Genomic DNA, 11,828 nt, shown 5'->3' with positions numbered 1-11,828 from the left:
CACTCATTCCCACCTGAGAGATCCCTGCTAGCTCATTCTGAAATAACTTTCATGCAGCTTTGTCAGTTCTAAACACAGAATGGACGTGTTACTATGTAACGGCTGTAGAGATTTTACTAGTATCCTAAAAAAAAGTGTCTTCCATGAGATTTTCGAGAAGAAGCTGCACTTGTACATGTACATTTTAAAATATTCACTTGTTCTCATGTGCATACCTGAAGATCAAAATAATATCTTAATGCTACAGTTAAAACGGGCACTTCCATCACAAAGGGGTATTTATTTTAAACTCAATGGAGGGAATGTATCAAGACTGGTGTTTCTAATGCCAGTCTTGATCTCGATTGCATTGGCGTGAGATGTGGAAATTTATTAAGAGGTGTGTGCCTCTTAATAGGTTTGGCGCATTTCAGCAGATCTGTGTGCCAGAATCAAAAAATCTACACCAGACTCATGATCAGATGAATAATAGATACACAACTGTATCCGTTTTGCAATCCGCAAATCACGGATTTGCAAAATACGGATGTGGGCAGTGTGCATGCTGTAATTTTCATGGTATCCACTGTAAAAAAGTATATTTTTGTCCACAAAACAGACAAGAATAGGACAAGTTCTTCAATTTGCTGCACGGGCGCATGGGCGCATGGATGCACAAGCAGCACATAGATGACATCCGTGTGCTGTCCATTTTTTCTGTGGATTGATAGAAAGGATTGGGTCCGAATTGTTCTGTTATATATTATCATCATTATATATATATATATATATTTTTTTTTTTATATTTACTTATAACAGTTGTAGTTCCACAAAACCGGTATGTGGCTGATTGTACTTAATCTGTGTTTAATCAGAGCATTGCACTATAACTAGGTAACTATCCACCGGTCTTTAAAGGGGTTATCTGCTATATTTTTTTAAATTTGATATTCCACCCTTTCCTCCCTGATTACAGTAACAGCCTTTTTATTCGTACTCCTTCTCACACATGCGTTAGGATCACATGCACAACATACAGCACATGATTCCGGAAATGTCAGAGAATATAACTGGACCAGGAGCGCAGCAGAAGCCTAAGCATCTTTTAATAGTTATGAATGAAAAAGTAGTTACTGTTATCAAGGGGGATACATGAAATAAAAGAATATTGAGTATTCCTTTAAATATTGCTTATTATTTTACCTTACTTTGTGTACGGTATAGAAATGTCTTTTTTTTTTCTCATGACACAGAACTATGTAAGATATTGTGAAGTATTAAAGAAGTCAACCTGAGATAAAAATATTCTTTCTCCCTTGTAATGCTTCATTTTGAATATGGGTGCCGAATTGGGCTACACACTTTGTAAAAAGCATATACAGTAGGAGTAGTTTGATTTTGGAATACCCTACTAGAGGATAGAATTAGCAATATGAATGTTAGAAAAAAAAAAATCTAGACACTTATCTCATGAAAAGTGGTATTGAGGGTTATATAAATTTATGGGGAGAATGGTGTTAATTGATTCAGGGAAATTATCAGAATAGAGTAAGAAGCTGCAATCCAGGACCCGTAATAGATTCTGACAGCAATCCACAGCATGCATCCACAACATTTTCACGCCCAGAAAACTCCATAATAGTAAAAGGAAGCATCCAGAATGCTAAATAAAAGGTGTGTCTCTCTTGACCTATGGCTGGATTGCAGCAGGTATTTAACCCCTTAAGGACCCTATTTCACCTTAAAGACCCGGGCCATTTTTGGCAAATCTGACCAGTGTCACTTTAAGTGGTGATAACTTTAAAACGCTTTGACTTATACAGGCCATTCTGAGATTGTTTTTCATCACATATTGTACTTCATAAAACAATATACTGGGCACTCGCACTAAATGTGGAAACATACGACAATATAGTAATTTAAACAGTTTATTAATAAGCTTGATGTGAATAATATAAAATAAAATAAAATAATACGCAATATACTACACTGGGCTTATTTAAAAGTCAAAAAATGGATACATTAGGTATAAAAACCGTGAAGTAACGTTAGACTAAAATTGATACAATAAATACAAGGAATTAATAGTACAGTTGAAATAAAAGATAGCAGCGATGATGTTTCATAAGTAATGTCTCATTCCAATTTGGGAATAGATAGTAGGTTGGGAAAAGTCTCCGATTATTTCAAAGGACAAAGAAAGCAGTACTCTGTTGTAGTGAGTGTTTGGTTGCGGCGTCCCGCTTTTACTCACTGTTCAGTAGTTACTGATGTTAATGTCACTGCTGGGGTTCCGGTTCTCTGTGTCTCCGACTGCTCGCCTTCTGGTTATCTCTGCCTCCGGTCTATGTGGCTCTAGGCACCGCTCCGTGCGTTTTCAAGAGCCGATGTCCTCACTGAGGAAGGGTCAACGTGAAGCCCCGAAACGCGTTTGATGCAAGACCCCCAGCTTACCTACACACGAACTCCTGTTGTACCCATTGCCGCAGTCATTCTAGGTTGGCGCTATAAATCCGGCACGCTTCTCAAGCAAAGAGGACCTGGCACGCTGACTCACGAGGAGCCTGTAGTTCTCATATCCAGAGAACAAGCTCTTTTTTCCGCAGAGTCATACCAGTGTGGAAGCAGGCAAATAGAGGCTTGGAGGACATCGGCTCTTGAAAACGCACGGAGCGGTGCCTAGAGCCACATAGACCGGAGGCAGAGATAACCAGAAGGCGAGCAGTCGGAGACACAGAGAACCGGAACCCCAGCAGTGACATTAACATCAGTAACTACTGAACAGTGAGTAAAAGCGGGACGCCGCAACCAAACACTCACTACAACAGAGTACTGCTTTCTTTGTCCTTTGAAATAATCGGAGACTTTTCCCAACCTACTATCTATTCCCAAATTGGAATGAGACATTACTTATGAAACATCATCGCTGCTATCTTTTATTTCAACTGTACTATTAATTCCTTGTATTTATTGTATCAATTTTAGTCTAACGTTACTTCACGGTTTTTATACCTAATGTATCCATTTTTTGACTTTTAAATAAGCCCAGTGTAGTATATTGCGTATTATTTTATTTTATTTTATATTATTCACATCAAGCTTATTAATAAACTGTTTAAATTACTATATTGTCGTATGTTTCCACGTTTAGTGCGAGTGCCCAGTATATTGTTTTATATTGTTCATTTGTTAAAGGAAGGGCGAATCCTTTATTACTGAGAGCACCTCCCTCTGTGGTTTCACTCACTCCTGTGCGTCTCATATTAGCTACTCATATTGTACTTCATGACACTGGTAAAATGAAGTCAAAAAAATTAATTTTTATTTATAAAAAAAATACCAAATTTACCAAAAATTTGTAAAAAATTGCAAATTTCCAAGTTTCAATTTCTCTACTACTATAATACATAGTAATACCTCCAAAAATAGTTATTACTTTACATTCCCCATATGTCTACTTCATGTTTGGATCATTTTGGGAATGATATTTAATTTTTTGGGGATGTTACAAGGCTTTAATACAAAGTTTAGAAGCAAATCTTGAAATTTTTGCGAAATTTTCAAAAACCCAATTTTTAGGGACCGGTTCAGGTCTGAAGTTACTTTGCGAGGCTAACATAATAGACACCACCCAAAAATGACCCCATTCTATAAACTACACCCTTCAAGGTATTCAAAACTGATTTTACTAACTTTGTTAACCCTTTAGGCCCCTTTCACACGAGCGAGTATTCCGCGCGGATGCGATGCGGGAGGTGAACGCATTGCACCCGCACTGAATACTGACCCATTCATTTCTATGGGGCTGTGCACACGAGCGGTGATTTTCACGCATCACTTTTGCGTTGCGTGAAAATCGCAGCATGCTCCTCTTTGTGCGTTTTTCACGTAACGCAGGCCCCATAGAAATGAATGGGGTTGCGTGAAAATCGCAAGCATCCGCAAGCAAGTGCGGATGCGGTGCGATTTTCACGCACGGTTGCTAGGAGACGATCGGGATGGAGACCCGAACCTTATTATTTTCCCTTATAACATGGTTATAAGGGAAAATAATAGCATTCTGAATACAGAATGCTAAGTAAAACAGGGCTGGAGGGGGTTAAAAAAAATAAAAAATCATTTAGCTCACCTTAATCCACTTGCTCGCGATGCGGGCATCTCCGTCTGACTCTTTTACTGTATAGGACCTGTGGAGAGCATTAACTATAGTTTAAGGACCTGGGATGACGTCACTCCTATACAGTAAAAGAGTCAGACGGAGATGCCCGCATCGCGAGCAAGTGGATTAAGGTGAGTTAAATGATTTTTTATTTTTTTTAACCCCCTCCAGCCCTGTTTTACTTAGCATTCTGTATTCAGAATGCTATTATTTTCCCTTATAACCATGTTATAAGGGAAAATAATACTATTTACAGAACACCGATCCCAAGCCCGAACTTCTGTGAAGAAGTTCGGGTTTGGGTACCAAACACGCGCGATTTTTCTCACGCGAGTGCAAAATGCATTACAATGTTTTGCACTCGCGCGGAAAAATCGCGGGTGTTCCCGCAACGCACCCGGACATTTTTCCGCAACGCCCGTGTGAAAGAGGCCTTAGGTGTTCCACAAGAATTAATGGAAAATAGAGATACAATTTAAAAATTTCCCTTTTTTGGCAGATTTTCCATTTTTAGAATTTTTTTTCAGTTACAAAGCAAGGGTTAACAGCCAAACCAAACTCAATATTTATGGTCCAGATTCTGTAATTTACAGAAACACCCCATATGTGGTCGTAAACCGCTGGATGGGCACACAGCAGGGCGCAGAAGGAAAGGAATGCCATACGGTTTTTGGAAGGCAGGTTTTGCTGGACAGTTTTTTTTACACCATGTCCCATTTGAAGCCCCCCTGATGCACCCCTAGAGTAGAAACTCCATAAAAGTGACCCCATCTAAGAAACTACACCCCTCAAGGTATTCAAAACTGATTTTACAAACGTCGTTAACCCTTTAGGTGTGCCACAAGAATTAATGGAAAATAGAGATACAATTTCAAAATTTCACTTTATTGGCAGATTTTCCATTTTAATAATTTTTTTCCAGTTACAAAGCAAGGGTTAACAGCCAAACCAAACTCAATATTTATGGCCCAGATTCTGTAGTTTACAGAAACACCCCATATGTGGTCGTAAACCGCTGTACGGGCACACGGCAGGGCACAGAAGGAAAGGAATGCCATACGGTTTTTGGAAGGCAGATTTTGCTGGACTGTTTTTTTTGACACCATGTTCCATTTGAAGCCCCCCTGATGCACTCCTAGAGTAGAAACTCAAAAAAAGTGGCCCGATTTTAGAAACTACGGGATAGGGTGGCAGTATTATTGGTACTAGTTTAGGGTACATGTGATTTTTGGTTGCTCTATATTACACTTTTTGTGAGGCAAGATAACAAGAAATAGCTGTTTTGGCACCGTTTTTATTTTTTGTTATTTACAACATTCATTTGACAGGTTAGATCATGTGATATTTTTATAGACCAGGTTGTCACGGATGCGGCGATAACTAATATGTATTCTTTTTTGAAGCAAAAAAAATCATGCTTTAGTGTTTCCATAGTCTGAAAGCCATATTTTTTTTGTTTTTGGGCGATTACCTTGGGTAGGGTATGATTTTTGCAGGATGAGATGACGGTTTTATTTGCACTATTTGAGACTTCTTTATTGCTTGCTATTACACTTTTTGTGATGTAAGGTGACAAAAAAATTGTTTATTTAGCACAGTTTTTATATTTAATTTTTTACGGTGTTCATCTGAGGAGTTAGGTCATGTGATATTTTTATAGAGTCGGTCGATACATATTAGGTATCGCCGCGTCTGTATCGACCGACTCTATAAAAATATCACATGACCTAACCCCTCAGATGAACACTGTAAAAAATGTACCTAATATGTATACATTTTTTTTATTTATGTAAGTTTTACACAATAACAGCTTTTTTAAAACAAAAAAAATTATGTTTTAGTGTCTCCATATTCTGAGCCATAGTTTTTTTTATTTTATTGGGCGATTGTCTCAGGTAGGGGCTCAGTTTTTTGCGGGATGAGGTGATGGTTAGATTAGTACTATTTTGGTGGGCAAACGCCTTTTTGATCGCTTGCTGTTGTACTTTTTGTGATGTAAGGTGACAAAAAAAATGGTTTATTTAGCACAGTTTTAATTTTTTATTTTTTACGGTGTTCATCTGATATGTTTATAGAGCCGGTCGATACGGACGCAGCAATACCTAATATGTATACTTTTTTTTCCCTATTTTTTACCAATTTTTTTTTACTTTATTTGGGGAAAATGAAGTTTTTGTTTATTTTTACTTGAAACTTTTAATTTGGGGGGGGGGGAATGAAATTTTTTCAACTTTTTTTTCAATTTATTTTTTGTCCCACTTTGGGACTTGAACTTTTGGGGGTCTAATCCTTTACAATGCATTCCAATACTTCTGTATTGGAATGCATTGGCTGTATGAGTAATACTGTGTTTATTACTCATACAGCTTCCGGCCTGTAAGATCCAGAGGGCTGGATCTCACAGGCTCGTCACCGGAAGGCAGCGCGATGCCTTCCTTAGGCATCGCGCTGCCTTCCATGCCATCGGGTCCCCCCTACAGCCGCATGGGGACCCGATGGCACGCCCGATCACCGCCGCAACCGCAGGTAAAAGCCGCAAACCGCAGGTCTGAATTGACCTGCGGTTTGCGGAAATCGTCACTGACTCAGAGACTGCTCTGGAGTAGCCCCTGGCAACTACCCTAACGGCCCAAGCCTATCCTCACCATCACAGGCTCTAGTGAAGGCACTGGTATAGCCAGATGTTATTATAATGTCTGCTGGCCCCATTGACTATAATAGGATCCGGCCGAGATCCAGCATCTACTCAGCAAATATGCCAGGATGCAGCTGGATAAAAACTGCTGTATGCAGTGGGGCTGACAGGAATTGCTGTAACATCCGTCTATGCCAGATCCAGAGAGCTCCGGTAGGCTGTAAAACTAGCCTAACAATTACAAAGAAAAATAGTAAGACAAAGACCGTTTAATAATAATAAGTCAACAAGTCCTTATGTTAATTCAAACCTTTGGGTATACACATATTTAATGTTAGAATCCAGAAAGCCTACCAATCCAAGAGGTAGTGCATAACATCACCGCCTCTGGAGGAAAGTTTCACCTTCTCTATACCAGAAATACAAAAAGAAGCCAATTTACCTCCATGCTAGTCTCAAAAATGTTTAAAAGCCCCTAAGATGTTATGATCATCATTTCTGATCACGCCATTAATATGTTCAAGTGCACATATTTTAAGGCATCTATAGGTGCTACCTACTGTATATACGGTACATTTTATTACAGGAAGTCAGTAGATAACTGATTCAGTGTTGCAATTTTATGTAATCCTTAATTAGAAAAATGAATTTATTAGCTGAATCAACTCAACTTTAGATCAGTTTGGCAAATGAGAAGACCGTACATGGGTATGACCTGCATCTATAAAAACTGGAATAATGTAGCCATGTTTTGCTGTAGCTGACGAAACAAACTTGGTGAAATTCGTTGACCAATAGTAGTCACCTTCTATAAACCACTCTACATCCATTGGATAGTAGATTCTAATTTTTCATCCTCAAATAACAATGGTAAATACCTTGGTATGATGTTACAAATTTTGGTGAACAGAAGGCTATACTCCCATAAAACCACTATAGCATTGATAGAATTACTAGGCTGGCTGTGACGTCATCCAAACGTTTGTTTTAATTTAGCACACTGGATCCTTTTACTGTTGAAAATGATCAGAATGCCTGTGGGGTCTGGAAAGAAGCTAAGGGTCCTTACACACCTGAATTTGGCTCTGGTGTTTTTTTGCCAGAGTAATTGCAAGAATTATTTTGGCACCTACCTATTTCATCTCTTCACAAATTCATATTATGTCAAATAAAAAACAGGGAATGGATCTATTGGCGTAATCTGGCCGGTGTTCTAAAGGGAGAAGTCAGTATGTGACATTATTTAGACTTGCCAGCAAACATTCGTAATGTGGTCTATCATTATGCAGCAATAGAAAAGCTCCCTGAGTTTACCTCATTGAGATTAAGGCTTGATATTTCCAGTAAAAGCCTTTCATCTCTGGTAACCGTTCCCAGACAAAATGTGTGGTAACCAAGGTAACAAACCAGGAGATTGACAAAAATAACAGTCAGCTACATTCCCTGAATCAAATGAGCTTTCTGACATGCTTTGTGGGTTTTGTTTGGATAGCTCAGAACACATGCATATGGCATGACTTCTCCCAACCAGAGTGAACATATTTTCTACGAAAAATTTAACGTAGGAAGAAACTTTTAGGCCTATTTTGTTTGGCAACATGCTCTTGGTATTTTATCAATATGTGTAAATACATGAGTAACTGTTTCATCATATCTCTTATTCCAATGTATGTTGTTTTAAGAGGGGGACATTGATTTATACATGCCCAGAATTCTCCCATTGTATACCATACTCTCTGCAGCAATTGTCCGGAGGGTCATTGACCTACTAAAAGAGGAACCTCCATCCCAGCAGACTGAAACAGATTTTCCTCAACAATCTCCCCATATTTACTGCCATACATTTCTTCCTTCAGTTCTGACCACTTGTCCAGTCCCTGCCGATGAAAAGTGTCCCCACATTATGATCCTGCCACCACCATGCTTCATTGTGGGAATGCTGCTCTCGTGAAGTTTGTAGTTGTGCCATATTCTTATCATTTTGTTATAATAGATTTAACGGTGCTCCATGGGATGCTCAAAGTTTAGGATCATTTTTATAACCCAACTAATTATATGACTTTGGTTGGACCAGCAGCCAGACATTTTTTTTTATAGCAAAGGGGGTGATTATATATGCACAACTTTTCAGTCTTTATAAACAAGGTATTTTTTTTCATTCCACTGTAAGAATTTGGATTATTACATGTCAAAAAGTACTTGACGTTCTATACAATATCTTAGTTTCACACATTGCAGGTAATATGTACAAAAACTAAATTGATATCAGCAAATCTGATCATTACACAATGTTCCACAGCTAAAACTATCACATGAAGCCATACCCCCTTTCTGTTAAAGCATGCCCCTTTTTGAACTAGGCACAGAAATTTCTCTAATCCTAGATGCACCAAACTGTGCAAAATTGCACCACCTTTGGTGCTATTTACACAAAGATCAAAGTGCATTTACATTAGTAAACATGTGCCAATGTGTCTCTTCGGTAAATGATTGAGTTTAATTGAAATGACATAAGGAAACTTCTGCACAAAATTGTAAATTTATATAAAAAGCAACAATACATTGGGTATGTCCTAGATTAGTGATCTATATTCTAGTCACAGTTTTTAGTAATGGGGCACTTTTGTAGGAACAATTTTCAGAACACCATTACAAAGAAACAGTGGCTTTCTATGATAACATTCCAAAAAGGCTAGAACTTTTTGGAATGGCTATTTTTGCAAATATGGTCATTTTTGCAGTCTTACCTCTATATAAAGCAAACCATATACATTAGTTAAATATCTGCCAAGGCTGACGATTTCAGTGGAACTCGTCAACCATCTAATATATATGGGGCCTTCTGACTTTTCCTTGATGACAGATGTCATGGGAGATAAGGATCAGGCAGTTGGATTTCAACATACCTGATAATTTTGTTCTCAGGGAGATAAGCCAATTGCAAAGGAGTCTATCAGCACTTTCTCCCCATTCCCATTAACAACACATGCACACTCAGACAAACCAAGCAGGAATATGCATGGGGAAATCGAGTGAGACGGCTGTCGAACGACATATATATATATATATATATCATGTGTATACAAGTGAACAATGTCTAAAGAGCCTTCCTCATTAGAAGGGTTTTCCTTGAGTTCAACATTGATGGCCTATCCTCTGTATAGTTCATCAATATCTGACTGATAGTAATCGACCTTCAGCATCCCCACTAATCAGCTGTTTTAAGAGGTCATAGCCTCCAATCAGTACTCGGGTATCCTCACAGCACACCAAGCCCAGCACAGTACATTGGGTAGTGGCTGTGATTGGTATTGCAGCCCAGCCCCATTCACTTGAATGGGACTAAGCTGCAAATAGAGCATGTGACCAAAGAATGTGATGTCACTGGCCTAGGGAAAGACATCAGCTGGGGTAGCAGGAGTCAGACCCACAATGATCAGATATAGATGACTTATCCTATCCTGTTTTTTAGCATATCATTCAGACACAGAATGATGCTACATTAAAGATTCAGAGTAATAAAATGGTAAAGGAGCATTACCTAGCACTCCAGCCGGTAGTTGCTCAAAAATCATGAGAGCAGCAAATATTTTGGAGTTGACTCTCCACAAATGTTGGTGAATGATATGTTTTATTGATAAGGCAAAAGAAAACAGAGTGAAAAACCTTTTCAGACAAAATTGCACAATTTTTTTTCCGATCTTTTCGAATTTGTATATCTTTCTTGCCACAAGTAGACAGAGCTTAGTGGACGGGAGCAATGGCCACTGCAGTCCGGCACATTTATTAGAATTTACATTAGAAAGCTGGAGTAAATTCCAAATGAAATCCACTCTAGCGCCTAGCTGATATAGGTTTCAGTTTCTGCACAGAAATTATCGATAAGACAAATTTACGTCAGCAGGCATTTTTATTATGACTGGCATGTGAAGCACCAGTCCTTAGTAAATTAACCCCATTAGGGTTGTTATTTGTAAATAAGGAACACCCAGATATTACCTGTGTCATATATCAATTTTTCTTCATGCACAATTTCTGAAATTGTTGTGATTCTGTAAAACATTTTCCCCCATTAATTTCAGTAGGAAAAAAGGAAAAATGAATGCAGAAAAAAACCTTGCTCTGTGAAGATTGGAATGATAGGTGCCAGATGGACAATGATTCCCAAATCATGCTAGTTTCCAGGGGTTATCCAGGGACCACCCTGCAATCCAGCAGCAGTGGCCGTGCTTGCACACTATAGGAAAAAGAGTGCCTATGCGCACTCCTGCGGTCCCTGCCACCAGAGAGGCTGGTGCTTTTTCTATAGTGCGCAAGCATGACCAGCTCTGATGTATTGCAGGGTGGTCATAACCCCTGGATATGAGAAGTGTATAATGTGATGGAAAAATTAATCAAGCCAGCAAAGGAAGCAATATGGATAAATCACAATATATTAGTAAGTGCCTTGTGTTAACTTTCTCTACATGATAAATGCCATTTGCTGAAGTGAGAAAACCCCTTTAAGGAAATCTGGCATATATTAGATATTGGATATTATCTGCTGTAACACATGAGTAGTACTGCAGATAAGGACTCCAGATCACAATTTTTTTTTCCTACTGCCTCCCCATTCTCCTCCTGTCAGTGCTCAAAGCTGCACTGAAATACATTGTCAGGACTGGTGTGCATAAGTCCTCTTCATTATGTTAGAACAGCAAAGCAGTATGGACTGTATATTTCAGTGCAGCTTAGCGCACTGACAGCGGGAGAACACAGTGCAGTAGGAAACCTACCACCTCTTCCTCAACCTGCTATCAATTGACATGGATTTTATATATATATATATATATATACAGTGCTGCCCATAATTATTCATACCCCTGGCAAATTTTGACTTAAAGTTACTTTTATTCAACCAGCAAGTAATTTTTTGACGGGAAATTACATGGGTGTCTCCCAAAAGATAATAAGACGATGTACAAGAGGCATTATTGTGGGGAAAAAAACATTTCTCAGCTTTTATTTACATTTGAACAAAAAATACAAGATGTTCCGCACTGTGGAAAATCTCAG

Source organism: Bufo bufo, chromosome 4 (genome assembly GCF_905171765.1).
Source record: "Bufo bufo chromosome 4, aBufBuf1.1, whole genome shotgun sequence".
Lineage (NCBI taxonomy): Eukaryota > Metazoa > Chordata > Amphibia > Anura > Bufonidae > Bufo > Bufo bufo.
Note: the sequence above shows the minus strand (reverse complement) of the source record.